The 22,918-nt window shown below is 45.6% G+C and overlaps 1 long non-coding RNA gene across 1 annotated transcript; it reads left to right on the top strand.

Moving 5' to 3' along the window:
- Positions 1 to 11,940: 11,940 nt before the first annotated feature.
- Positions 11,941 to 22,459, top strand: LOC309621646. The gene is made up of 2 exons (XR_014240122.1): positions 11,941 to 12,987; positions 22,158 to 22,459. It is a non-coding gene; the product is annotated as an uncharacterized lncRNA (long non-coding RNA).
- Positions 22,460 to 22,918: the final 459 nt, after the last annotated feature.

The following is a 22,918-nucleotide window of genomic DNA, read 5'->3' as shown; positions in this document are numbered from 1 at the left end:
TCCTGGTTCAGTCTTGGAAGGTTATACCTTTCTAAAAATTTGTCCATTTCTTCCAGGTTGTCCATTTTATTGGCATAAAGTTGCTTGTAGTAGTCTCTTAGGATGCGTTGTATTTCTGCAGTGTCTTTTGTAACTTCTCCTTTTTCATTTCTGAAAATATTGATTTGAGTCCTCTCCCTCTTTTTCTTGATGAGTCTGGCTAATGGATTATCAATTTTGTTTATCTTCTCAAAGAACCAATTTTTAGTTTTATTGATCTTTGCTATTGTTTTCTTTGTTTCTATTTCATTTATTTCTGCTCTGATCTTTATGATTTCTTTCCTTCTGCTAACTTTGGGTTTTGTTTGTTCTTCTTTCTCTAGTTTCTTTAGGTGTAAGGTTAGATTGTTTACTTGAGATTTTTCTTGTTTCTTTAGGTAGGCTTGTATAGCTATAAACTTCCCTCTTAGAACTGCTTTCGCTGCATCCCATAGGTTTTGGGTCGTCGTGTTTTCATTGTCATTTGTCTCTAGGTATTTTTTTATTTCCTCTTTGATTTCTTCAGTGATCTCTTGGTTATTTAGTAACGTATTGTTAAGCCTCCATGTGTTTGTCTTTTTTACGTTTTTTGCCCTGTAATTCATTTCTAATCTCATAGCGTTGTGGTCAGAAAAGATGCTTGATATGATTTCAATTTTCTTAAATTTACTGAGGCTTGATTTGTGACCCAAGATGTGATCTATCCTGGAGAATGTTCCATGCGCACTTGAGAAGAACGTGTAATCTGCTGTTTTTGGATGGAATGTCCTATATATATCAATTAAATCTATCTGGTCTATTGTGTCATTTAAAGCTTCTGTTTCCTTATTTATTTTCATTTTGGATGATCTGTCCATTGGTGTAAGTGAGGTGTTAAAGTCCCCCACTATGATTGTGTTACTGTCAATTTCCTCTTTTATAGCTGTTAGCAGTTGCCTTATGTATTGAGGTGCTCCTATGTTGGGTGCATATATATTTATAATTGTTATATCTTCTTCTTGGATTGATCCCTTGATCATTATGTAGTGTCCTTCCTTGTCTCTTGAAACATTCTTTATTTTAAAGTCTATTTTATCTGATATGAGTATAGCTACTCCAGCTTTCTTTTGATTTCCATTTGCATGGAATATCTTTTTCCATCCCCTCACTTTCAGTCTGTATGTGTCCCTAGGTCTAAAGTGGGTCTCTTGTAGACAGCATATATATGGGTCTTGTTTTTGTATCCATTCAGCCAGTCTATGTCTTTTGGTTGGGGCATTTAATACATTCACGTTTAAGGTAATTATCAATATGTATGTTCCTATGACCATTTTCTTAATTGTTTTGGGTTTGTTTTTGTAGGTCCTTTTCTTCTCTTGTGTTTCCCACTTAAAGAAGTTCCTTTAGCATTTGTTGTAGAGCTGGTTTGGTGGTGCTGAATTCTCTTAGCTTTTGCTTGTCTGTAAAGCTTTTGATTTCTCCATCAAATCTAAATGAGATCCTTGCCGGGTAGAGTAATCTTGGTTGTAGGTTCTTCCCTTTCATCACTTTAAGTATATCATGCCACTCCCTTCTGGCTTGCAGAGTTTCTGCTGAGAAATCAGCTGTTAACCTTATGGGAGTTCCCTTGTATGTTATTTGTCATTTTTCCCTTGCTGCTTTCAATAATTTTTCTTTGTCTTTAATTTTTGCCACTTTGATTACTATGTGTCTCGGCGTGTTTCTCCTTGGGTTTATCCTGTATGGGACTCTCTGCGCTTCCTGAACTTGGGTGGCTATTTCCTTTCCCATGTTAGGGAAGTTTTCAACTATAATCTCTTCAAATATTTTCTCTGGTCCTTTCTCTCTCTCTTCACCTTCTGGGACCCGTATAATGCGAATGTTGTTGCGTTTAATGTTGTCCCAGAGGTCTCTTAGGCTGTCTTCATTTCTTTTCATTCTTTTTTCTTTAGTCTGTTCCGCAGCAGTGAATTCCACCATTCTGTCTTCCAGGTCACTTATCCGTTCTTCTGCCTCAGTTATTCTGCTATTGATTCCTTCTAGTGTAGTTTTCATTTCAGTTATTGTATTGGTCATCTCTGTTTGTTTGTTCTTTAATTCTTCTAGGTCTTTGTTAATCATTTCTTGCATCTTCTCAATCTTTGCCTCTATTCTTATTCCGAGGTCCTGGATCATCTTCACTATCATTATTCTGAATTCTTTATCTGGAAGGTTCCCTATCTCCACTTCATTTAGTTGTTTTTCTGGGGTTTGTCCTTGTTCATTCATCTGGTACATAGCCCTCTGCCTTTTCATCTTGTCTATCTTCCTGTAACTGTGGTTTTTGGTCCACAGGCTGCAGAATTGTAGTTTTTCTTGCTTCTGCTGTTGGCCCTCCGGTGGTTGAGGCTATCTAAGAGGCTTGATGAAGCAGTCAAGGGTAGCTTAGGGTACGGGTTTGGGTACGGTGTAGGGTATGGGTTAGGGTTAGGGTTAGGGCTCGGTTTAGGGTATGGGTTAGGATTAGGGTACGTGTTAGTGTTAGGGTAGGGGTTAGGGTTAGGGTACGCGTTAGGGTTAGGGTAGTTATTAAATCTATCCCACTCTCTAGATACCCCTTAGCACGTAAAGGAATATTATTTGGGGGTGCAACCAACGAGAAGAGTTTAGACACTAGGATAAGATAAGGAACACACCATTATAAAGAAATCACATTAGGATTCTCTTTTAACCTGTTCCTTAAAACACTAGTGCTTAGAAAATCTATGGGAGGCAGAAGCAGTCAAGGGGAGATTAAGGTTAGGGTTAGGGTTAGGGTACAGCTTAGAGTACGGATTCAGTTACGGCGTAGGGTATGGGTTAGGGTTAGGGTTAGTGTCAGGGTTAGGGCTCGGTTTAGGGTACGGGTTAGGATTAGGGTACGTGTTAGGGTTAGGGTACGCGTTAGGGATAGGGTAGTTATTAAACCTATCCCACTCTCTAGATACCCCTTAGCACGTAAAGGAATATTATTTGGGGGTCAAGCCATGAAGAAGAGTATAGACACTAGAATAAGATAAGGAACACACCCATTATAAAGAAATCACATTAGGATTCTCTTTTTAAGCTGTTCCTTAAAACACTAGTGCGTAGGAAATCTATTGGAGGCAGAAGCAGTCAAGGGTAGCTTAGGGTTACGGTTAGGGTGAGGGTTAGGGTTAGGGTATGGCTTAGGGTATGGGTACGGGGAGGGGTTCGGATACGGCGTAGGGTATGGGTGAGGGTAAGGGTTAGGGTTAGTGTTAGGGCTCGGTTTAGGGTACGGGTTAGGATTAGGGTACGTGTTAGGGTTAGGGTAGGGGTTAGGGTTAGGGTACGCGTTAGGGTTAGGGTAGTTATTAAACCTATCCCACTCTCTAGATACCCCTTAGCACGTAAAGGAATATTATTTGGGGGTGCAGCCATGGAGAAGAGTTTAGATACTAGGATAAGATAAGGAACACACCCATTATAAAGAAATCACATTAAGATTCTCTTTTTAAGCTGTTCCTTAAAACACTAGTGCTTAGGAAATCTATTGGAGGCAGAAGCAGTCAAGGGTAGCCTAGGGTTAGGGTTAGGCTTAGGGTTAGGGTTAGGGTACGGCTTAGGGTACGGGTTCGGGGAGGGGTTCGGGTACGGCGTAGGGTACGGGTTAGGGTTAGTGTTAGTGTTAGGGCTCGGTTTAGGGTACGGGTTAGGATTAGGGTACGTGTTAGGGTTAGGGTAGGGGTTAGGGTTAGGGTACGCTTTAGGGTTAGGGTAGTTACTAAACCTATCCCACTCTCTAGATACCCCTTAACACGTAAAGGAATATTATTTGGGGGTCCAGCCATGGAGAAGAGTTTAGACACTAGGATAAATAAGGAACACACCCATTATAAAAAAATCACATTAGGATTCTCTTTTTAAGCTGTTCCTTCAAACACTAGTGCTTAGGAAATCTATTGGAGGCAGAGGCAGTCAAGGGCAGCCTAGGGTTAGGGTTAGGCTTAGGGTTAGGGTTAGGGTACGGCTTAGGGTATAGGTTCGGGGAGGGGTTCGGGTACGGCGTAGGGTATGGGTTAGGGTTAGGGTTAGGCTTAGTGTTAGGGTTAGGGCTCGGTTTAGGGTACGGGGTAGGAGTAGGGTACGAGTTGGGGTTAGGGTAGGGGTAAGGGTTAGGGTACGCATTAGGTTTAGGGTAGTTATTAAACCTATCCCACTCTCTAGATACCCCTTAGCACGTAAAGGAATATTATTTGGGGGTCCAGCCATGGAGAAGAGTTTAGACACTAGGATAAGATAAGGAACACACCCATTATAAAGAAATCACATTAGGATTCTCTTTTTAAGCTGTTCCTTAAAACACTAGTGCTTAGGAAATCTATTGGAGGCAGAAGCAGTCAAGGGTAGCCTAGGGTTAGGGTTAGGCTTAGGGTTAGGGTTAGGGTACGGCTTAGGGTACGGGTTCGGGGAGGGGTTCGGGTATGGCGTAGGGTATGGGTTAGGGTTAGTGTTAGGGTTAGGGCTCGGTTTAGGGTACGGGTTAGGATTAGGGTACGTGTTAGGGTTAGGGTAGGGGTTAGGGTTAGGGTACGCGTTAGGGTTAGGGTAGTTATTAAACCTATCCCACTCTCTAGATACCCCTTAGCACGTAAAGGAATATTATTTGGGGGTCCAGCCATGGAGAAGAGTTTAGACACTAGGATAAGTTAAGGAACACACCCATTATAAAGAAATCACATTAGGATTGTCTTTTTAAGCTGTTCCTTAAAACACTAGTGCTTAGGAAATCTATTGGAGGCAGAAGCAGTCAAGGGTAGCCTAGGGTTAGGGTTAGGCTTAGGGTTAGGGTTAGGGTACGGCTTAGGGTACGGGTTCGGGGAGGGGTTCGGGTACGGCGTAGGGTATGGGTTAGGGTTAGGGTTAGTGTTAGGGTTAGGGCTCGGTTTAGGGTACGGGGTAGTAGTAGTGTACGTTTTAGGGTTAGTGTAGGGGTTACGGTTAGGGTACGCGTTAGGGTTAGGGTAGTTATTAAACCTATCCCACTCTCTAGATACCCCTTAACACGTAAAGGAATATTATTTGGGGGTCCAGCCATGGAGAAGAGTTTAGACACTAGGATAAGATAAGGAACACACCCATTATAAAGAAATCACATTAGGATTCTCTTTTTCAGCTGTTCCTTAAAACACTAGTGCTTAGGAAATCTATTGGAGGCAGAGGCAGTCAAGGGCAGCCTAGGGTTAGGGTTAGGCTTAGGGTTAGGGTTAGGGTACGGCTTAGGGTATAGGTTCGGGGAGGGGTTCGGGTACGGCGTACGGTATGGGTTAGGGTTAGGGTTAGGGTTAGTGTTAGGGTTAGGGCTCGGTTTAGGGTACGGGGTAGGAGTAGGGTACGTGTTGGGGTTAGGGTAGGGGTAAGGGTTAGGGTATGCATTAGGTTTAGGGTAGTTATTAAACCTATCCCACTCTCTAGATACCCCTTAGCGCGTAAAGGAATATTATTTGGGGATCCAGCCATGGAGAAGAGTTTAGACACTAGGATAAGATAAGGAACACACCCATTATTAAGAAATCACATTAGGATTCTCTTTTTAAGCTGTTCCTTAAAACACTAGTGCTTAGGAAATCTATTGGAGGCAGAAGCAGTCAAGGGTAGCCTAGGGTTAGGGTTAGGCTTAGGGTTAGGGTTAGGGTACGGCTTAGGGTACGGCTTAGGGTGCGGGTTCGGGGAGGGGTTCGGGTACGGTGTAGGGTATGGGTTAGGGTTAGGTTTATTGTTAGGATTAGGGCTCGGTTTAGGGTACGGGTTAGGATTAGGGTAGCTGTTAGGGTTAGGGTAGGTGTTAGGGTAAGGGTACGCGTAAGGGTTAGGGTAGTTATTAAACCTATCCCACTCTCTAGATACCCCTTAGCACGTAAAGCAATATTATTTGGTGGTCCAGCCATGCAGAAGAGTTTAGACACTAGGATAAGGTAAGGAACTCTCACTTTATAAAGAAATCACATTAGGATTCTCTTTTGAAACTGTTCCTTCAAACACAAGTGCTTAGGAAATCTATTGGAGGCAGAAGCAGTCAAGGGTAGCTTAGAGTTAGGGTTAGGGTTAGGGTTAGGGTATGACTTAGGGTACGGGTTCGGGAAGGGTTTCAGGTATGGCGTAGGGTATGCGTTAGGGTTAGGGTTAGTGTTTGGGTTAGGGCTCCGTTTAGGGTACGGGTTAGGATTAGGGTACGTGTTAGGGTTAGGGTAGGGGTTAGGGTTAGGATACGCGTTAGGGTTAGGATACGCGTTAGGGTTAGGGTAGTTATTAAACCTATCCCACTCTCTAGATACCCCTTAGCACGTAAAGGAATAGTATTTGGGGGTCCAGCCATGGAGAAGAGTTTAGATACTAGGATAAGGTAAGGAACACTCACATTATAAAGAAATCACATTAGGATTCTCTTTTTAAACTATTCCTTAAAACACTAGTGCTTAGGAAATCTATTGGAGGCAGAAGCAGTCAAGGGTAGCTTAGGGTTAGGGTTAGGGATAGGGTTAGGGTACGGCTTAGGGTACGGTTTCGCGGAGGGGTTCATGTACGGCGGAGGGTATGGCTTAGGGTTAGGGTTAGGGATAGTGTTAGGGTTAGGGCTCGCTTTAGGGTACGGGTTAGGATTAGGGTACGTGTTAGGGTTAGGGTAGGGGTTAGGGTTAGGGTACGCGTTAGGGTTAGGGTAGTTATTAAACCTATCGCACTCTCTAGATACCCCTTAGCACGTAAAGGAATATTATTTGGGAGTCCAGCCATGGAGAAGAGTTTAGACACTAGGATAAGATAAGGAACACACCCATTATAAAGAAATCACATTAGGATTCTCTTTTTAAGCTGTTCCTTAAAACACTATTGCTTAGGAAATCTATTGGAGGCAGAAGCAGTCAAGGGTAGCCTAGGGTTAGGGTTAGGCTTAGGGTTAGGGTTAGGGTACGGCTTAGGGTAGGGGTTCGGGGAGGGGTTCGGGTACGGCGTAGGGTACGGGTTAGGGTTAGGGTTAGTGTTAGGGTTAGGGCTCGGTTTAGGGTACGGGTTAGGATTAGGGTACGTGTTAGGGTTAGGGTAGGGGTTAGGGTTAGGGTACGCGTTAGCGTTAGGGTAGTTATTAAACCTATCCCACTCTCTAGATACCCCTTAGCACGTAAAGGAATATTATTTGGGGGTCCAGCCATGGAGAAGAGTTTAGACACTAGGATAAGATAAGGAACACACCCATTATAAAGAAATTACATTAGGATTCTCTTTTTAAGCTGTTCCTTAAAACACTAGTGCTTAGGAAATCTATTGGAGGCAGAAGCAGTCAAGGGTAGCCTAGGGTTAGGGTTAGGCTTAGGGTTAGGGTTAGGGTACGGCTTAGGGTACGGGTTCGGGGAGGGCTTCGGGTACGGCGTAGTGTATGGGTTAGGGTCAGGGTTAGGGTTAGTGTTAGGATTAGGTCTCGGTTTAGGGTACGGGTTAGGATTAGGGTAGGTGTTAGGGTTAGGGTAGGGGTTAGGGTTAGGGTACGCGTTAGGGTTAGGGTAGTTATTAAACCTATCCCACTCTCTAGATTCCCCATAGCACGTAAAGCAATATTATTTGGGGGTCCAGCCATGGAGAAGAGTTTAGACACTAGGATAAGGTAAGGAACTCTCACTTTATAAAGAAATCACATTAGGATTCTCTTTTGAAACTGTTCCTTCAAACACAAGTGCTTAGGAAATCTATTGGAGGCAGAAGCAGTCAAGGGTAGCTTAGAGTTAGGGTTAGGGTTAGGGTTAGGGTATGACTTAGGGTACGGGTTCGGGAAGGGTTTCAGGTATGGCGTAGGGTATGCGTTAGGGTTACGGTTAGGGTTAGTGTTTGGGTTAGGGCTCCGTTTAGGGTACGGGTTAGGATTAGGGTACGTGTTAGGGTTAGGGTAGGGGTTAGGGTTAGGATACGCGTTAGGGTTAGGATACGCGTTAGGGTTAGGGTAGTTATTAAACCTATCCCACTCTCTAGATACCCCTTAGCACGTAAAGGAATATTATTTGGGGGTCCAGCCATGGAGAAGAGTTTAGATACTAGGATAAGGTAAGGAACACTCACATTATAAAGAAATCACATTAGGATTCTCTTTTTAAACTATTCCTTAAAACACTAGTGCTTAGGAAATCTATTGGAGGCAGAAGCAGTCAAGGGTAGCTTAGGGTTAGGGTTAGGGATAGGGTTAGGGTACGGCTTAGGGTACGGTTTCGCGGAGGGGTTCATGTACGGCGTAGGGTATGGCTTAGGGTTAGGTTTAGGGTTAGTGTTAGGGTTAGGGCTCGGTTTAGGGTACGGGTTAGGATTAGGGTACGTGTTAGGGTTAGGGTAGGGGTTAGGGTTAGGGTATGCGTTAGGGTTAGGGTAGTTATTAAACCTATCGCACTCTCTAGATACCCCTTAGCACGTAAAGGAATATTAGTTGGTAGTCCAGCCATGGAGAAGAGTTTAGACACTAGGATAAGATAAGGAACACACCCATTATAAAGAAATCACATTAGGATTCTCTTTTTAAGCTGTTCCTTAAAACACTAGTGCTTAGGAAATGTATTGGAGGCAGAAGCAGTCAAGGGTAGCGTAGGGTTAGGGTTAGGCTTAGGGTTAGGGTTAGGGTACGGCTTAGGGTACGGGTTCGGGGAGGGGTTCGGGTACGGCGTAGGGTATGGGTTAGGGTTAGGGTTCGTGTTAGGGTTAGGGCTCGGTTTAGGGTACGGTTTAGGATTAGGGTAGGTGTTAGGGTTAGGGTAGGGGTTAGGGTTAGGGTACGCGTTAGGGTTAGGGTAGATATTAAACCTATCCCACTCTCTAGATACCCCTTAGCACGTAAAGGATTATTATTTGGGGGTCCAGCAATGGAGAAGAGTTTAGACACGAGGATAAGATAAGGAACACACCCATTAGAAAGAAATCATATTAGGATTCTGTTTTTAAGCTGTTCCTTAAAAAACTAGTGCTTAGGAAATCAATTGGAGGCAGAAGCAGTCAAGGGTAGCCTAGGGTTAGGGTTAGGCTTAGGGTTAGGGTTAGGGTACGGCTTAGGGTACGGGTTCGGGGAGGGTTTCGGGTATGGCGTAGGGTATTGGTTAGGGTTAGTGTTAGGTTTAGGGCTCGGTTTAGGGTACGGGTTAGGATTAGGGTACGTGTTAGGGTTAGTGTAGGGGTTAGGGTTAGGGTACGCGTTAGGGTTAGGGTAGTTAGTAAACCTATCCCACTCTCTACATACCCCTTAGCACGTAAAGGAATATTATTTGGGGGTCCAGCCATGGAGAAGAGTTTAGACACTAGGATAAGATAAGGAACACACCCATTATAAAGAAATCACATTAGGATTCTCTTTTTAAGCTGTTCCTTAAAACACTATTCCTTAGGAAATCTATTGGAGGCAGAAGCAGTCAAGGGTAGCCTAGGGATAGGGTTAGGCTTTGGGTTAGGGTTAGGGTACGGCTTAGGGTAGGGGTTCGGGGAGGGGTTCGGGTACGACGTAGGGTACGGTTTAGGGTTAGGGTTAGTGTTAGGATTAGGGCTCGGTTTAGGGTACGGGTTAGGATTAGGGTACGTGTTAGGGTTAGGGTAGGGGTTAGGGTTAGGGTATGCGTTAGGGTTAGGGTAGTTATTAAACCTATCCCACTCTCTAGATACCCCTTAGTACGTAAAGGAATATTATTTGGGGGTCCAGCCATGGAGAAGAGTTTAGACACTAGGATAAGATAAGGAACACTCCCATTATAAAGAAATGACATTAGGATTCTCTTTTTAAGCTGTTCCTTCAAACACTAGTGCTTAGGAAATCTATTGGAGGCAGAAGCAGTCAAGGGTAGCCTAGGGTTAGGGTTAGGCTTAGGGTTAGGGTTAGGGTACGGCTTAGGGTACGGGTTCGGGGAGGGGTTCGGGTACGGCGTAGGGTATGGGTTAGGGTTAGGGTTCGTGTTAGGGTTAGGGCTCGGTTTAGGGTACGGTTTAGGATTAGGGTAGGTGTTAGGGTTAGGGTAGGGGTTAGGGTAAGGGTACGCGTTAGGGTTAGGGTAGTTATTAAACCTATCCCACTCTCTAGATTCCCCATGGCACGTCAAGCAATATTATTTGGGGGTCCAGCCATGGAGAAGAGTTTAGACACTAGGATAAGGTAAGGAACACTCACATTATAAAGAAATCACATTAGGATTCTCTTTTGAAACTGTTCCTTAAAACACTAGTGCTTAGGAAATCTATTGGAGGCAGAAGCAGTCAAGGGTAGCTTAGAGGTAGGGTTAAGGTTACGGTTAGGGTACGACTTAGGGTACGGGTTCGGGAAGGGTTTCAGGTATGGCGTAGGGTATGCATTAGGGTTACGGTTAGGGTTAGTGTTTGGGTTAGGGCTCGGTTTAGGGTACGGGTTAAGATTAGGGTACGTGTTAGGGTTAGGGTAGGGGTTAGGGTTAGGATACGCATTAGGGTTAGGGTAGTTACTAAACCTATCCCACTCTCTAGATATCCCTTAGCACGTAAAGGAATATTATTTGGGGGTCCAGCCATGGAGAAGAGTTTAGACACTAGGATAAGATAAGGAACACACCCATTATAAAGAAATCACATTAGGATTCTCTTTTTCAGCTGTTCCTTAAAAACTAGTGCTTAGGAAATCTATTGGAGGCAGAAGCAGTCAAGGGTAGCCTAGGGTTAAGGTTAGGCTTAGGGTTAGGCTTACGGTACGGCTTAGGGTATGGGTTCGGGGAGGGGTTCGGGTACGGCATAGAGTACGGGTTAGGGTTAGGGGTAGTGTTAGGGTTAGGGCTCGGTTTAGGGTACGGTTTAGGATTAGGGTAGGTGTTAGGGTTAGGGTAGGGGTTAGGGTTAGGGTACGCGTTAGGGTTAGGGTAGATATTAAACCTATCCCACTCTCTAGATACCCCTTAGCACGTAAAGGATTATTATTTGGGGGTCCAGCAATGGAGAAGAGTTTAGACACGAGGATAAGATAAGGAACACACCCATTAGAAAGAAATCATATTAGGATTCTGTTTTTAAGCTGTTCCTTAAAAAACTAGTGCTTAGGAAATCAATTGGAGGCAGAAGCAGTCAAGGGTAGCCTAGGGTTAGGGTTAGGCTTAGGGTTAGGGTTAGGGTACGGCTTAGGGTACGGGTTCGGGGAGGGGTTCGGGTATGGCGTAGGGTATGGGTTAGGGTTAGTGTTAGGGTTAGGGCTCGGTTTAGGGTACGGGTTAGGATTAGGGTACGTGTTAGGGTTAGGGTAGGGGTTAGGGTTAGGGTACGCGTTAGGGTTAGGGTAGTTATTAAACCTATCCCACTCTCTAGATTCCCCTTAGCACGTAAAGGAATATTATTTGGGGGTCCAGCCATGGAGAAGAGTTTAGACACTAGGATAAGTTAAGGAACACACCCATTATAAAGAAATCACATTAGGATTGTCTTTTTCAGCTGTTCCTTAAAACACTAGTGCTTAGGAAATCTATTGGAGGCAGAAGCAGTCAAGGGTAGCCTAGGGTTAGGGTTAGGCTTAGGGTTAGGGTTAGGGTACGGCTTAGGGTACGGGTTCGTGGAGGGGTTCGGGTACGGCGTAGGGTATGGGTTAGGGTTAGGGTTAGTGTTAGGGTTAGGGCTCGGTTTAGGGTACGGGTTAGGATTAGAGTACGTGTTACGGTTACGGTAGGGGTTAGGGTTAGGGTATGCGTTAGGGTTAGGGTAGTTATTAAACCTATCCCACTCTCTAGATACCCCTTAGTACGTAAAGGAATATTATTTGGGGGTCCAGCCATGGAGAAGAGTTTAGACACTAGGATAAGATAAGGAACACTCCCATTATAAAGAAATGACATTAGGATTCTCTTTTTAAGCTGTTCCTTCAAACACTAGTGCTTAGGAAATCTATTGGAGGCAGAAGCAGTCAAGGGTAGCCTAGGGTTAGGGTTAGGCTTAGGGTTAGGGTTAGGGTACGGCTTAGGGTACGGGTTCGGGGAGGGGTTCGGGTACGGCGTAGGGTATGGGTTAGGGTTAGGGTTAGGGTTCGTGTTAGGGTTAGGGCTCGGTTTAGGGTACGGGTTAGGATTAGAGTACGTGTTACGGTTACGGTAGGGGTTAGGGTTAGGGTACGCGTAAGGGTTAGGGTAGTTAGGTTTAGGGTTAGGGTTAGGGTTAGGGTTAGGGTTAGGGTACGGCTTAGGGTACGGGTTCAGGGAGGGGTTCGGGTACGGCGTAGGGTATGGGTTAGGGTTAGGGTTAGGGTTCGTGTTAGGGTTAGGGCTCAGTTTAGGGTACGGTTTAGGATTAGGTTACGTGTTAGGGTTAGGGTAGGGATTAGGGTTAGGGTACGCGTTAGGGTTAGGGTAGTTATTAAACCTATCCCACTCTCTAGATACCCCTTAGCACGTAAAGGGATATTATTTGGGGGTCCAGCCATGGAGAAGAGTTTAGACACTAGGATAAGATAAGGAACACACCCATTATAAAGAAATCTCATTAGGATTCTCTTTTTAAGCTGTTCCTTCAAACACTAGTGCTTAGGAAATCTATTGGAGGCAGAAGCAGTCAAGGGTAGCCTAGGGTTAGGGTTAGGCTTAGGGTTAGGGTTAGGGTACGGCTTAGGGTACGGGTTCGGGGAGGGGATCTGGTACGGCGTAGGGTATGGGTTAGGGTTAGGGTTAGGTTTCGTGTTAGGGTTAGGGCTCGGTTTAGGGTACGGGTTAGGATTAGGGTACGTGTTAGGGTTAGGGTAGGGGTTAGGGTTAGGGTACGCGTTAGGGTTAGGGTAGTTATTAAACCTATCTCACTCTCTAGATACCCCTTAGCACGTAAAGGGATATTATTTGGGGGTCCAGCCATGGAGAAGAGTTTAGACACTAGGAAAAGATAAGGAACACACCTTTTATAAAGAAATCACCTTAGGATTCTCTTTTTAAGCTGTTCCTTCAAACACTAGTGCTTAGGAAATCTATTGGAGGCAGAAGCAGTCAAGGGTAGCTTAGGGTTAGGGTTAGGGATAGGGTTAGGGTACGGCTTAGGGTACGGTTTCGCGGAGGGGTTCATGTACGGCGGAGGGTATGGCTTAGGGTTAGGGTTAGGGTTAATGTTAGGGTTAGGGCTCGGTTTAGGGTACGGGTTAGGATTAGGGTACGTGTTAGGGTTAGGGTAGGGGTTAGGGTTAGGGTACGCGTAAGGGTTAGGGTAGTTATTAAACCTATCGCACTCTCTAGATACCCCTTAGCACGGAAAGGAATATTATTTGGGAGTCCAGCCATGGAGAAGAGTTTAGACACTAGGATAAGATAAGGAACACACCCATTATAAAGAAATCACATTAGGATTCTCTTTTTAAGCTGTTCCTTAAAACACTATTGCTTAGGAAATCTATTGGAGGCAGAAGCAGTCAAGGGTAGCCTAGGGTTAGGGTTAGGCTTAGGGTTAGGGTTAGGGTACGGCTTAGGGTAGGGGTTCGGGGAGGGGTTCGGGTACGGCGTAGGGTACGGGTTAGGGTTAGGGTTAGTGTTAGGGTTAGGGCTCGGTTTAGGGTACGGTGTAGGAGTAGGGTACGTTTTAGGGTTAGTGTAGGGGTTACGGTTAGGGTACGCGTTAGGGTTAGGGTAGTTATTAAACCTATCCCACTCTCTAGATACCCCTTAACACGTAAAGGAATATTATTTGGGGGTCCAGCCAGAGAGAAGAGTTTAGACACTAGGATAAATAAGGAACACACCCATTATAAAAAAATCACATTAGGATTCTCTTTATAAGCTGTTCCTTAAAACACTAGTGCTTAGGAAATCTATTGGAGGCAGAGGCAGTCAAGGGCAGCCTAGGGTTAGGGTTAGGCTTAGGGTTAGGTTTAGGGTACGGCTTAGGGTATAGGTTCGGGGAGGGGTTTGGGTACGGCGTAGGGTATGGGTTAGGGTTAGGGTTAGGGTTAGTGTTAGGGTTAGGGCTCGGTTTAGGGTACGGGGTAGGAGTAGGGTACGTGTTGGGGTTAGGTTAGGGGTAAGGGTTAGGGTACGCGTTAGGTTTAGGGTAGTTATTAAACCTATCCCACTCTCTAGATACCCCTTAGCACGTAAAGGAATATTATTTGGGGGTCCAGCCATGGAGAAGAGTTTAGACACTAGGATAAGATAAGGAACACACCCATTATAAAGAAATCACATTAGGATTCTCTTTTTAAGCTGTTCCTTAAAACACTAGTGCTTAGGAAATCTATTGGAGGCAGAAGCAGTCAAGGGTAGCCTAGGGTTAGGGTTAGGCTTAGGGTTAGGTTTAGGGTACGGCTTAGGGTACGGGTTCGGGGAGGGCTTCGGGTACGGCGTAGTGTATGGGTTAGGGTCAGGGTTAGGGTTAGTGTTAGGATTAGGTCTCGGTTTAGGGTACGGGTTAGGATTAGGGTAGGTGTTAGGGTTAGGGTAGGGGTTAGGGTTAGGGTACGCGTTAGGGTTAGGGTAGTTATTAAACCTATCCCACTCTCTAGATTCCCCATAGCACGTAAAGCAATATTATTTGGGGGTCCAGCCATGGAGAAGAGTTTAGACACTAGGATAAGGTAAGGAACTCTCACTTTATAAAGAAATCACATTAGGATTCTCTTTTGAAACTGTTCCTTCAAACACAAGTGCTTAGGAAATCTATTGGAGGCAGAAACAGTCAAGGGTAGCTTAGAGTTAGGGTTAGGCTTAGGGGTAGGGTATGACTTAGGGTACGGGTTCGGGAAGGGTTTCAGGTATGGCGTAGGGTATGCGTTAGGGTTACGGTTAGGGTTAGTGTTTGGGTTAGGGCTCCGTTTAGGGTACGGGTTAGGATTAGGGTACGTGTTAGGGTTAGGGTAGGGGTTAGGGTTAGGATACGCGTTAGGGTTAGGATACGCGTTAGGGTTAGGGTAGTTATTAAACCTATCCCACTCTCTAGATACCCCTTAGCACGTAAAGGATTATTATTTGGGGGTCCAGCAATGGAGAAGAGTTTAGACACGAGGATAAGATAAGGAACACACCCATTAGAAAGAAATCATATTAGGATTCTGTTTTTAAGCTGTTCCTTAAAAAACTAGTGCTTAGGAAATCAAATGGAGGCAGAAGCAGTCAAGGGTAGCCTAGGGTTTGGGTTAGGCTTAGGGTTAGGGTTAGGGTACGGCTTAGGGTACGGGTTCGGGGAGGGGTTCGGGTATGGCGTAGGGTATGGGTTAGGGTTATTGTTAGGGTTAGGGCTCGGTTTAGGGTACGGGTTAGGATTAGGGTACGTGTTAGGGTTAGGGTAGGGGTTAGGGTTAGGGTACGCGTTAGGGTTAGGGTAGTTAGTAAACCTATCCCACTCTCTAGATACCCCTTAGCACGTAAAGGAATATTATTTGGGGATCCAGCCATGGAGAAGAGTTTAGACACTAGGATAAGTTAAGGAACACACCCATTATAAAGAAATCACATTAGGATTGTCTTTTTCAGCTGTTCCTTAAAACACTAGTGCTTAGGAAATCTATTGGAGGCAGAAGCAGTCAAGGGTAGCCTAGGGTTAGGGTTAGGCTTAGGGTTAGGCTTAGGGTACGGCTTAGGGTACGGGTTCGTTGAGGGGTTCGGGTACGGCGTAGGGTGTGGGTTAGGGTTAGGTTTAGTGTTAGGGTTAGGGCTCGGTTTAGGGTACGGGGTAGTAGTAGTGTACGTTTTAGGGTTAGTGTAGGGGTTACGGTTAGGGTACGCGTTAGGGTTAGGGTAGTTATTAAACCTATCCCACTCTCTAGATACCCCTTAACACGTAAAGGAATAGTATTTGGGGGTCCAGCCATGGAGAAGAGTTTAGACACTAGAATAAGATAAGGAACACACCCATTATAAAGAAATCACATTAGGATTCTCTTTTTAAGCTGTTCCTTAAAACACTATTCCTTAGGAAATCTATTGGAGGCAGAAGCAGTCAAGGGTAGCCTAGGGTTAGGGTTAGGCTTTGGGTTAGGGTTAGGGTACGGCTTAGGGTAGGGGTTCGGGGATGGGTTCGGGTATGGCGTAGGGTACGGGTTAGGGTTAGGGTTAGTGTTAGGATTAGGGCTCGGTTTAGGGTACGGGTTAGGATTAGGGTACGTGTTAGGGTTAGGGTAGGGGTTAGGGTTAGGGTATGCGTTAGGGTTAGGGTAGTTATTAAACCTATCCCACTCTCTAGATACCCCTTAGTACGTAAAGGAATATTATTTGGGGGTCCAGCCATGGAGAAGAGTTTAGACACTAGGATAAGATAAGGAACACTCCCATTATAAAGAAATGACATTAGGATTCTCTTTTTAAGCTGTTCCTTCAAACACTAGTGCTTAGGAAATCTATTGGAGGCAGAAGCAGTCAAGGGTAGCCTAGGGTTAGGGTTAGGCTTAGGGTTAGGGTTAGGGTACGGCTTAGGGTACGGGTTCGGGGAGGGGTTCGGGTACGGCGTAGGGTATGGGTTAGGGTTAGGGTTAGGGTTCGTGTTAGGGTTAGGGCTCGGTTTAGGGTACGGGTTAGGATTAGAGTACGTGTTACGGTTACGGTAGGGGTTAGGGTTAGGGTACGCGTAAGGGTTAGGGTAGTTATGTTTAGGGTTAGGGTTAGGGTTAGGGTTAGGGTTAGGGTAGGGCTTAGGGTACGGGTTCGGGGAGGGGTTCGGATACGGCGTAGGGTATGGGTTAGGGTTAGGGTTAGGGTTCGTGTTAGGGTTAGGGCTCGGTTTAGGGTACGGGTTAGGATTAGGGTACGTGTTAGGGTTAGGGTAGGGGTTAGGGTTAGGGTACGCGTTAGGGTTAGGGTAGTTATTAAACCTATCCCACTCTCTAGATACCCCTTAGCACGTAAAGTGATATTATTTGGAGGTCCAGCCATGGAGAAGAGTTTAGACACTAGGAGAAAATAAGGAACCCACGCATTATAAAGAAATCACATTAGGATTCTCTTTATAAGCTGTTCCTTAAAACACTAGTGCTTAGGAAATCTATTGGAGGCAGAGGCAGTCAAGGGCAGCCTAGGGTTAGGGTTAGGCTTAGGGTTAGGGTTAGGGTACGGCTTAGGGTACGGGTTCGGGGAGGGGTTCGGGTATGGCGTAGGGTATGGGTTAGGGTTAGGTTTAGGGTTAGTGTTAGGGTTAAGGCTCGGTTTAGGATACGGGTTAGGATTAGGGTACGTGTTAGGGTTAGGGTAGGGGTTAGGGTTAGGGTACGCGTTAGGGTTAGGGTAGTTAGTAAACCTATCCCACTCTCTAGATACCCCTTAGCACGTAAAGGAATATTATTTGGGGGTCCAGCCATCGAGAAGAGTTTAGACAGTAGGATAAGATAAGGAACACACCCATTATAAAGAAATCACATTAGGATTCTCTTTTTAAGCTGTTCCTTAAAACACTAGTGCGTAGGAAATCTATTGGAGGCAGAAGCAGTCAAGGGTAGCCTAGGGTTAGGGTTAGGCTTAGGGTTAGGCTTAGGGTACGGCTTAGGGTACGGGTTCGGGGAGGGGTTTGGGTATGGCGTAGGGTATGGGTTAGGGTTAGGGTTAGGGTTAGTGTTAGGGTTAGGGCTCGGTTTAGGGTACGGGTTAGGATTAGGGTACGTGTTAGGGTTAGGGTAGGGGTTAGGGTTAGGGTACACGTTAGCGTTAGGGTAGTTAGTAAACTTATCCCACTCTCTAGATACCCCTTAGCACGTAAAGGAATATTATTTGGGGGTCCAGCCATGGAGAAGAGTTTAGACACTAGGATAAGATAAGGAACACACCCATTATAAAGAAATCACATTAGGATTCTCTTTTTAAGCTGTTCCTTAAAACACTAGTGCTTAGGAAATCTATTGGAGGCAGAAGCAGTCAAGGGTAGCCTAGGTTTAGGGTTAGGCTTAGGGTTAGGCTTAGGGTACGGCTTAGGGTACGGGTTCGGGGAGGGGTTCGGGTACGGCGTAGGGTATGGGTTAGGGTTAGGGTTAGGGTTAGTGTTAGGGTTAGGGCTCGGTTTAGGTTACGGGTTAGGCTTAGGGTACGGGTTCGGGGAGGGGTTCGGGTTCGGTGTAGGGTATGGGTTAGGGTTAGGGTTAGGGTTAGGGCTCGGTTTAGGGTACGGGTTAGGATTAGGGTACGTGTTAGGGTTAGGGTAGGGGTTAGGGTTAGGGTACGCGTTAGCGTTATGGTAGTTATTAAACTTATCCCACTCTCTTGATACCCCTTAGCACGTAAAGGAATATTATTTGGGGGTCCAGCCATGGAGAAGAGTTTAGACACTAGGATAAGATAAGGAACACACCCATTATAAAGAAATCACATTAGGATTCTCTTTTTCAGCTGTTCCTTAAAACACTAGTGCTTAGGAAATCTATTGGAGGGAGAAGCAGTCAAGGGTAGCCTAGGGTTAGTGTTAGGCTTAGGGTACGGCTTAGGGTACGGTTTCGGGGAGGGGTTCGGAAACGGCGTAGGGTATGGGTTAGGGTTAGGGTTAGGGTTAGTGTTAGGGTTAGAGCTCGGTTTAGGGTACGGGTTAGGATTAGGGTACGTGTTAGGGTTAGGGTAGTGGTAAGGGTTAGGGTACGCGTTAGGGTTAGGGTAGTTAGTAAACCTATCCCACTCTCTAGATACCCCTTAGCACGTAAAGGAATATTATTTGGGGGTCCAGCCATGGAGAAGAGTTTAGACACTAGGATAAGATAATGAACGCACCCATTATAAAGAAATCACATTAGGATTCTCTTTTTAAGCTGTTCCTTAAAACACTAGTGCTTAGGAAATCTATTGGAGGCAGAAGCAGTCAAGGGTAGCCTAGAGTTAGGGTTAGGCTTAGGGTTAGGCTTAGGGTACGGCTTAGGGTACGGGTTCGGGGAGGGGTTCGGGTACGGCGTAGGGTATAGGTTAGGGTTAGGGTTAGGGTTAGTGTTAGGGTTAGGGCTCGGTTTAGGGTACGGGTTAGGATTAGGGTACGTGTTAGGGTTAGGGTAGGGGTTAGGGTTAGGGTACGCGTTAGGGTTAGGGTAGTTAGTAAACCTATCCCACTCTCTAGATACCCCTTAGCACGTAAAGGAATATTATTTGGGGGTCCAGCCATGGAGAAGAGTTTAGACAGTAGGATAAGATAAGGAACACACCCATTATAAAGAAATCACATTAGGATTCTCTTTTTAAGCTGTTCCTTAAAACACTAGTGCGTAGGAAATCTATTGGAGGCAGAAGCAGTCAAGGGTAGCCTAGGGTTAGGGTTAGGCTTAGGGTTAGGCTTAGGGTACGGCTTAGGGTACGGGTTCGGGGAGGGGTTTGGGTATGGCGTAGGGTATGGGTTAGGGTTAGGGTTAGGGTTAGTGTTAGGGTTAGGGCTCGGTTTAGGGTACGGGTTAGGATTAGGGTACGTGTTAGGGTTAGGGTAGGGGTTAGGGTTAGGGTACACGTTAGCGTTAGGGTAGTTAGTAAACCTATCCCACTCTCTAGATACCCCTTAGCACGTAAAGGAATATTATTTGGGGGTCCAGCCATGGAGAAGAGTTTAGACACTAGGATAAGATAAGGAACACACCCATTATAAAGAAATCACATTAGGATTCTCTTTTTAAGCTGTTCCTTAAAACACTAGTGCTTAGGAAATCTATTGGAGGCAGAAGCAGTCAAGGGTAGCCTAGGGTTAGGGTTAGGCTTAGGGTTAGGCTTAGGGTACGGCTTAGGGTACGGGTTCGGGGAGGGGTTCGGGTACGGCGTAGGGTATGGGTTAGGGTTAGGGTTAGGGTTAGTGTTAGGGTTAGGGCTCGGTTTAGGTTACGGGTTAGGCTTAGGGTACGGGTTCGGGGAGGGGTTCGGGTTCGGTGTAGGGTATGGGTTAGGGTTAGGGTTAGGGTTAGGGCTCGGTTTAGGGTACGGGTTAGGATTAGGGTACGTGTTAGGGTTAGGGTAGGGGTTAGGGTTAGGGTACGCGTTAGCGTTATGGTAGTTATTAAACTTATCCCACTCTCTTGATACCCCTTAGCACGTAAAGGAATATTATTTGGGGGTCCAGCCATGGAGAAGAGTTTAGACACTAGGATAAGATAAGGAACACACCCATTATAAAGAAATCACATTAGGATTCTCTTTTTCAGCTGTTCCTTAAAACACTAGTGCTTAGGAAATCTATTGGAGGCAGAAGCAGTCAAGGGTAGCCTAGGGTTAGTGTTAGGCTTAGGGTACGGCTTAGGGTACGGTTTCGGGGAGGGGTTCGGAAACGGCGTAGGGTATGGGTTAGGGTTAGGGTTAGTGTTAGGGTTAGAGCTCGGTTTAGGGTACGGGTTAGGATTAGGGTACGTGTTAGGGTTAGGGTAGTGGTAAGGGTTAGGGTACGCGTTAGGGTTAGGGTAGTTAGTAAACCTATCCCACTCTCTAGATACCCCTTAGCACGTAAAGGAATATTATTTGGGGGTCCAGCCATGGAGAAGAGTTTAGACACTAGGATAAGATAATGAACGCACCCATTATAAAGAAATCACATTAGGATTCTCTTTTTAAGCTGTTCCTTAAAACACTAGTGCTTAGGAAATCTATTGGAGGCAGAAGCAGTCAAGGGTAGCCTAGAGTTAGGGTTAGGCTTAGGGTACGGCTTAGGGTACGGGTTCGGGGAGGGGTTCGGGTACGGCGTAGGGTATAGGTTAGGGTTAGGGTTAGGGTTAGTGTTAGGGTTAGGGCTCGGTTTAGGGTACGGGTTAGGATTAGGGTACGTGTTAGGGTTAGGGTAGGGGTTAGGGTTAGGGTACGCGTTAGGGTTAGGGTAGTTATTTAACCTATCCCACTCTCTAGATTCCCCTTAGCAGGTAAAGGAATATTATTTGGGGGTCCAGCCATGGAGAAGAGTTTAGAAACTAGGATAAGATAAGGAACACACCCATTATAAAGAAATCACATTAGGATTCTCTTTTTAAGCTGTTCCTTAAAACACTAGTGCTTAGGAAATCTATTGGAGGCAGAAGCAGTCAAGGGTAGCCTAGGGTTAGGGTTAGGCTTAGGGTTAGGCTTAGGGTACGGCTTAGGGTACGGGTTCGGGGAGGGGTTCGGGTACGGCGTAGGGTATGGGTTAGGGTTAGGGTTAGGGTTAGTGTTAGGGTTAGGGCTCGGTTTAGGGTACGGGTTAGGATTAGGGTACGTGTTAGGGTTAGGGTACGCGTTAGGGTTAGGGTAGTTAGTAAACCTATCCCACTCTCTAGATACCCCTTAGCACGTAAAGGAATATTATTTGGGGGTCCAGCCATGGAGAAGAGTTTAGACACTAGGATAAGATAAGGATCACACCCATTATAAAGAAATCACATTAGGATTCTCTGTTTAAGCTGTCCCTTAAAACACTAGTGCTTAGGAAATCTATTGGAGGCAGAAGCAGTCAAGGGTAGCCTAGGGTTAGGGTTAGGCTTAGGGTTAGGCTTAGGGTACGGCTTAGGGTACGGGTTCGGGGAGGGGTTCGGGTACGGCGTAGGGTATGGGTTAGGGTTAGGGTTAGTGTTAGGGTTAGGGCTCGGTTTAGGGTACGGGTTAGGATTAGGATACGAGTTAGGGTTAGGGTAGGGGTTAGGGTTAGGGTACGCGTTAGGGTTAGGGTAGTTATTAAACCTATCCCACTCTCTACATACCCCTTAGAACGTAAAGGAATATTATTTGGGGGTCCAGCCATGGAGAAGAGTTTAGACACTAGGATAAGATAAGGAACACACCCATTATAAAGAAATCACATTAGGATTCTCTTTTTAAGCTGTTCCTTAAAACACTAGTGATTAGGAAATCTATTGGAGGCAGAAGCAGTCAAGGGTAGCCTAGGGTTAGGGTTAGGCTTAGGGTTAGGGTTAGGGTACGGCTGAGGGTACGGGTTCGGGGAGGGCTTCGGGTACGGCGTAGGGTATGGGTTAGGGTTAGGGTTAGGGTTAGTTTTAGCTTTAGAGCTCGGTTTAGGGTACGGGTTAGGTTTAGGGTACGTGTTAGGGTTAGGGTAGGGGTTAGGGTTAGGGTACGCGTTAGGGTTAGGGTAGTTATTAAACCTATCCCACTCTCTAGATACCCCTTAGCACGTAAAGGAATATTATTTGGGGGTCCAGCCATGGAGAAGAGTTTAGACACTCGGATAAGATAAGGAACACACCCATTATAAAGAAATCACATTAGGATTCTCTTTTTAAGCTGTTCCTTAAAACACTAGTGCTTAGGAAATCTATTGGAGGCAGAAGCAGTCAAGGGTAGCCTATGGTTAGGGTTAGGGTTAGGGTACGGCTTAGGGTACGGGTTCGGGGAGGTGTTCGGGTACGGCGTAGGGTATGGGTTAGGGTTAGGGTTAGGGTTAGTGTTAGGGTTAGGGCTCGGTTTAGGGTACGGGTTAGGATTATGGTACATGTTAGGTTTAGGGTAGGGGCTAGGGTTAGGGTACGCGTTAGGGTTAGGGCAGTTATTAAACCTATCCCACTCTCTAGATACCCCTTAGCACGTAAAGGAATATTATTGGGGGTCCAGCCATGGAGAAGAGTTTAGACACTAGGATAAGATAAGGAACACACCCATTATAAAGAAATCACATTAGGATTCTCTTTTTAAGCTGTTCCTTAAAACACTAGTGCTTAGGAAATCTATTGGAGGCAGAAGCAGTCAAGGGTAGCCTAGGGTTAGGGTTAGGCTTACAGTACGGCTTAGGGTACAGGTTCGGGGAGGGGTTCGGGTACGGCGTAGGGTATGGGTTAGGGTTAGGGTTAGGGTTAGGGTTAGGGTTAGGGCTCGGCTTAGGGTACGGTTTAGGATTAGGGTACGTGTTAGGTTAGGGTAGGGGTTAGGGTTAGGGTACGCGTTAGGGTTAGGGTAGTTAGTAAACCTATCCCACTCTCTAGATACCCCTTAGCACGTAAAGGAATATTATTTGGGGGTCCAGCCATGGAGAAGAGTTTAGACACTCGGATAAGATAAGGAACACACCCATTATAAAGAAATCACATTAGGATTCTATTTTTAAGCTG

The sequence above is a fragment of the Balaenoptera borealis genome (genome assembly GCF_965194805.1).
Source record: "Balaenoptera borealis genome assembly, contig: HAP1_SCAFFOLD_785, whole genome shotgun sequence".
NCBI lineage: Eukaryota > Metazoa > Chordata > Mammalia > Artiodactyla > Balaenopteridae > Balaenoptera > Balaenoptera borealis.
Note: the sequence above shows the minus strand (reverse complement) of the source record. Positions and strands in the feature narration are given on the sequence as shown.